We start from the raw sequence: 6,471 nt of genomic DNA, 5'->3' as shown, positions 1-6,471 counted from the left end.
GATGAGCAAATTTGCAGGTTCCAAATAAACAATGTTGGAGGGTGAGGTAATATCCATAGCCATGGGGTCTTTGAGCCATCACCTGATTATAATCCTTAGCAGAACTCCATCTCACATGTTTTTGTTATAGATTGGGAAAAGAACTTTCTTGTTTTCATGTAAGAATAGCTGAACCCAAATTTTGATATTTAGCCAAATAATATAATCCAGCAACCTAGTCTGTAATTGGCCTTCTTAACTACTATACCAGATGTGGTATCTTTAGTTGTAGTTGAATCCAATAACTATCATGGTCCCCAAAACTGGCTTAGCAAGACACATAACAATCTTTGGGATCATGGGTCACTTGATTATAAAATAATAACAAGTAGCCATTAATAATCATCTTATTATATATTATGTGGAGGCATTTGCTTGGTATTACTAAAACAACACAAGCTAGTAAAGAGAAAACTAATTAATAGCACTCTCAATTGATATCTAATCTATTGTTTGATGAAGGGAGCATAAAAGTAATTGCTTAACTGCGTTGGACCAGAAGATAGAGTTATCAATCATGTGAGACTGAAGAGACAGATAAAATGTGATTGCAGCAACCTAACACAATAGATAGAGTTAAGTAATTTAAATTGGATAGCACCTTTTTGGTGTTTGAGATATTCTCTGGGTTTGCCTTGATCCACAGACATTCATCTGTCTTACACAAGTTGGAAATGTAAGTAACCACTATACAGGTTTGCCATGAGACATTCGTCTGTCTCAAAGGTTTTTCCTGCTTGTTCAGTACAACCTAGAATTCTGTCTAAACTTGGTGAACAACTTGGTAAGTTTTGTTTTATAGATACATTAGGACATTGATTACTGTGTATTCAAGAGAAAATAGTATTGAGATGGTAATGTATATAGGAAAATGTATCTACCATCTTGAAATAAGCCAAGATGCCCAATTTAGTAGTGTTGGGTTCCTAGGATTCCAAACTTAGCCTACATGCCAAAAATAGGATGTAAGGAGAATCTATGGTCCATGCCAAAATAGGATCTAGTATAACAGATCTGCTTTTGGGTTTTCCTGTTATGCAGGCTATAATGTATTAAGGAGCATCTAGGATTCCAAACTTAGCCTACATGCCAAAACTCTATGGTCCATGCCTATGAGACATTTGAAATTGGTACGATAGTTCCAAGCTATCAAATTGTTAGTCCAGTAAGCAGAATTCTACCAAATAAATGTTCCTAGCTATGAGCCAAATAACCTTTTTTTTTATCAAATCAAGAGTTATTGATAATTTTACCAAATAAATATTTCTAGCTATGAACCAAATAACCTTTTTTTGGGATCAATCAAGAGTTACTGATCAGGTAACCAGGATTTTCCAAAAAGTGAAGTTTTGCAGTTGGGATGCACCATTTAATAGTCTGAATTGATAACAATGAAGTTTCTGCTACAACACAGGTTTAGTATACCCTTTTTTATTTTGTGTTCTCTCAATGCATGGGCACATGCAAAATTAGATAGACTATATCCAAACAATAGGGACCCTCAAATATTGAGTCCAACTACTAAATATGAAAACAATCATTTATTCAACATCTCTAGTCCAATGGTTTGTTCATCAACATTTACAAAAATCAAGTGTTATATGATGACTAGCATATTCATCAGACCATGGTTCCTGCATTAAGAGTGTTGATCATACATGAAAAAAAAAAGTGTTGTATGGGATGTTAACCACATAGTCCAAAAAAATACCATCATATACAATAAAAACACAAAATATTGCGTGTGTTGATCATCCACATGGTTCCTGTACCGAGAGTGGGATATGTGTTCATGCACAATAATAGTTAAATGATGGGATATGTATCCAAATCAATAAGTGTCAAGTATACTATCAACAAAATAGATCATTCTCAAGCTCTCATGCCTGTATCAAGGTTGGGGATATCTAATCTCCTGACTATTTTGTTTTTCAACCTACACACATCAAGAAAATGAGTCATTCATCTATTCATGGCACAACATATATTAGAGAACAATGTGCATATGGATATTGTTACTTGTTTGACTGATGGGCCAGTGTGAGTATGGTACAACCTCCCTTTGCTCCCCTTCCTAAATTGATAGGCATTCCTCTAGCTCTCCCACCTGATGAAGAACCTCCTGCATATGCTGGTGGAATAGGGGTTTCTATAGAAGATGATGTCACCTCAGTGCGCTCTAAACAATGTGAGTAGTTGTACCACCCTTCTGACATTCAGCAATTTCGTCCTAACAAATCAGGTACTTCCAGGTTGTTTAGGCTTAGCCCTTTGCACCTGCAATTTCAACTTTAGACATTAGAGCTCATCACTAAGGGAATGTTTAAGGGACTTTTAGACACTTGAATTAACATTAGTGGAAGTGACTCAATATTACCTCTGTGTTAACATTAGTGGCACTGGGGGTGGAGCACGACAATTCCTCCTATTGTGCCACATACCATTGCATATGGAACATCTAACAAATTTTCGCTCTAATGGGACATGATATGATAGTCCTGATTCATCTTTCTCTCTCCTGTTGATTAGAGGTCTACCTGGTTTTCTCTCACTATCGAAGGTCTAACTGGAATTTAATCAATAAGTGACCAATATTTCTCACCAGGTAGGGCATGTACAAAGTAGTTGTATACTTTGATATATGTGTCCTTGTGAAAGGCTTTGTTAGAGTTCCTCTACTCTGCCCCAAGTATAAGTTAGCACCGCAAGAGCATGAGCACAAGGGATGCCACTAATGTCCAAAATCCTATACGTGCATGTCTTGGCATCCATCTTTGTGACATTCTACTAAATCATTCCTTGAGGTCTGATGCTCATATTGCTTGGAGTGAAAAAATCTCACTGATCTGCAAATACAATATACAATTAATATCATGTACAATGAATTATACAAAAAACACAACAAAGGTGGAACAAATGAACATGTCATCATTACCTAGCTTCTCTCCTATCAATTGTAAACTATACCTTCGGCAATAGCTCACCCCTTGTGACCTAGCAATGTCAAACCTATTGAATATCTTTTGCATCCATTTCTTCCTTATATCCTCCAACATGGAAAAAACTGGCATTGCTCTAGCCTCCCTTATCCATGAGTTAAATGACTCATTCCAATTGTTAGTGGTGTCACCTTACTTAACAATGGAATCAAACCCATGTCTAGACCATGTGCCAGGGGGGACTTTGCATGGTCAATCATAGGCCTCTCTGGAGCTTCTCTTCACTACTTCATATGGTGATTAAAGTCAACCTATGTGTTTGACTTCTCGGCAGCCCATACAACATATTTCATGCCTTTCCCTTATATGTTTTCTTGAAGTTTCTATGCAGGTGCCACAAACAGAACCGATAGTTTGCCCTAGCATGCATTCTGAAACGCCATCAACTATGCCCCACCAATAATTAATGGGTTTGTCAGGGATAAATATACACACAATACAATAATATAAAAAAAATATAATCAAATTACAACATACATAAACACCTTTTGACTGTCAAACATAATTGTCCATTTATGCGGGTCATTAATACTCAAAGCATCTTTCAGCTCATTCAAAAACCACATCCAGCTCTCCTTGTTCTTAGCCTCTACTACAAAATAAGTAATTGGGAATATACCATTACAAGGTTCAAAGTATCAATACGTATCGGCCCATATCGACCGATATGTATCATATTAGGAGCTTCCCAATATGCCCCTATAGAGGGTGTATTGGGGTTTTGACCAGTTTTGGGGGTGGATAGACCTTAAACCGAACCCTTTGAACTGAATTTGAAAAAAAAAAAAAACTAAAAAAAACTAATGATAACCTTGTACCATTATTCCCATCAAGTCCCACAACTGATAGACCCCTCCGATAGGACCAGTCTTCGTGTAGCAACCATCTAATCCAACATGTTTTTTACAACCTTCTAAAAAACCAAGTTTTAGTCTTCCAAGGCATATGAACACTCTCTTGAAAGTTCCAAACTTGTTATTTATTGTAGCCATCGGAGCATGCAACTTAACAATTGACTCAGGATTGTTGTTGAATAATGGTGTGCAATATTGGAGCAGCTTTGCATATGATTTAGCCAAAGATCCCCTAACCCTATTGATAGCTTTGATACGGGCTCTATGGACCTTCCTCCATGAAGATTCTATCCCATAGAATCGTCTTATTTCATATTTAAGTACAAGGACTAACATGCTAGGATCAACCCTTAAAAGACCCTCTATCTTGGTGGACAAATAGGTATTTGTTGCATCCCTATTTGTGGTCACCCTTATACAAGTATGTGTCATTTAAGGTTTTCACTATGAAACTACCCCCATCATGACTGAGGAATGCATGTATCCTCCAGCTACATGAGCTATTGGAACAAACACCGGTAAACCTGCATTTCTCATTCTTCTTTCTCTAAATTTCAATACCCTCCACCATACAATATTGCTGCAAAACCTCCCTAAACTCATTAACATTTGCAAATACCATGCTGACTAGGAATTTTGGCTTAGAGAAGTCAAATTCACACAGGCCTTGTGTGCTATCCTTGCCCCTTCTGAAACTAGATTCATCATTATCACACGGACTATCATAGTCACTTGTTAATTCATAGTTTGATAGGTTAGTTGTAACCCCATTCCCACCTCTGTTTCCTTCTCATCCACAGATGTACCACATTGTACACCATCATGGAAACACAAAATTCAGCCATTTGACATATCAGATGCCAAAACAAGTACATAGAATATACAAGCATTCAATGCCAAAAAAGAGAAACGCACCATATGCCAATAAAGGTACTTAGTCATTTGAAAGCTAAATTATCACTTAAACACATCAAAACCCATTAAAGAGTAAACATATAAAAGTATTCACTTTCTAGTTAGTTCAACCAAAATTCAGCCATTTCACATATCAGATTCCAAAACATGTATATGTATTCATCCATTCAAATACCAAAACATGAGTTGGGGCAATTACTAAGTGAGTTCACAACAATGCATTCATCCATTCAAAAATCCTTCCCTTCAATTTCTAGTTAGTTCAACCAAAATTCAACCATTTCACATATCAGATTCCAAAAACATGTACATGTATTCATTCATTCAAATACCAAAACATGAGTTGGGGCAATTACTAAGTGAGTTCACAACAATGCATTCATCCATTCAAAATTTTTTCCCCTTCAACAAATTTGAATTAGATGTACAAGAGAATCCTTCCTAAACAAACTTTTATCTTCTTCCTGGTTTTTCATTTGGTTGGATTCAAAGGTTACATTGGTGGTTCAGAACCGAACAACTGGTTTTATTCTCAGGAGGCCAAAATATGCCAGCACTGCAACCTTACCTTGGTGGTTCAGGCATTAAACCAAACACCTGGTGTTGTGTACACTAATAAATAACACTATGAACCAATGTGTTTCTTTGAGCTACACACGTGTGGAAACCATGTGTTTATTGTAGCAAACACATGGATTGCCACATGTAACCCTTTGAAACACTGATGAACTGGTCGGTCCCCATAACCCTAGCCACTTTACCAGAACCAAAACAGGAGGTTTGAAAGGGTCAATGACAGGTACCCATGTCTATGAAATGGTCCCCCCAGCATGAACTACAAAACGAAACACGCCAGAAAAAGGTGTACAAGAATCTCTATACATACCTTATTGTTCGAAATACGAGAAGAAACATATTTGATTTCCGTTGATCTCATTGCAAGAAAAAAAACAAAAAATCAATGTAAGATAAACAAAAGACACAAAATTCATATTTAACTAAACTGGGTTTAGGGTTTAGCACCATTAAAACTCGTTTTAGGGTTTAAATAACATCACAAACTATCAAAATATGAGATTCAATACAAGACAAATGTAAAAAACCTAGTATTTCTCACTGTATTCCTGTCAGACGAAAGTTAAAGTGATGTATGTTGCAGGTGATGATAATGTTCTTTGCCCAGGGTTTCCTCTCTGCGTCTTGTGTTAAGTATTTAGGCAAAATAGCAATTTATAATTTGGCGCCCTTTCTTACTGTAAGGGAAAAATGGACTTTTTGTATGCCTCAATTATGATTTAATGGTGACAACAATTTTCATGAACAATAGAGGCAACAATACTGAAACAATAATGGTAGAGTTAGCCAATTTCATAAACGGTACCAGATCAATACCAAATTAGCATTTGTCCCATCATAGGGTTTCATATGCATAATTATGAAAAACTTTTAATCTTGAATTACATACATGTTAAACATACTTCATTTTAATTCTTCTCCCAACTGTTAAGACATTTATTTACTGTCCCATATCTTTGTAGCGTCTAAACATTTACAAAGCCGTGTCCAAACATATACATTTCCACATAATCGTTGAATTGATGGATACTTCCAATTCCACATTTATTTACTGTCACATAATCGTTGAATTGAAAGGTGTGGGAGTC

At 36.3% G+C, this 6,471-nt stretch overlaps 1 long non-coding RNA gene across 2 annotated transcripts; it reads right to left on the bottom strand.

The window, feature by feature from the left end:
- Positions 1-1,562: 1,562 nt before the first annotated feature.
- On the bottom strand, positions 1,563-6,029 carry LOC148843406 (uncharacterized). Of its 2 annotated transcripts, XR_016103659.1 has the most exons (5): positions 5,925-6,029; positions 5,694-5,739; positions 2,417-2,885; positions 2,059-2,316; positions 1,563-1,975 (listed from the first exon to the last, which is right to left on the bottom strand). It is a non-coding gene; the product is annotated as an uncharacterized LOC148843406 (long non-coding RNA). The 2 variants fall into 2 exon arrangements; XR_016103660.1 differs by lacking the exons at positions 5,694-5,739; positions 5,925-6,029 and adding an exon at positions 2,975-3,838.
- Between the last annotated feature and the right edge of the window lie 442 nt (positions 6,030-6,471).

The sequence above is a fragment of the Nelumbo lutea genome, chromosome 8, assembly GCF_056320005.1.
Source record: "Nelumbo lutea isolate HS-2025 chromosome 8, American lotus-T2T, whole genome shotgun sequence".
In the NCBI taxonomy this organism is placed as follows: domain Eukaryota; kingdom Viridiplantae; phylum Streptophyta; class Magnoliopsida; order Proteales; family Nelumbonaceae; genus Nelumbo; species Nelumbo lutea.
The sequence above is the reverse complement of the archived record's forward strand: the minus strand, read 5'-3'. Positions and strand labels throughout refer to the sequence as shown.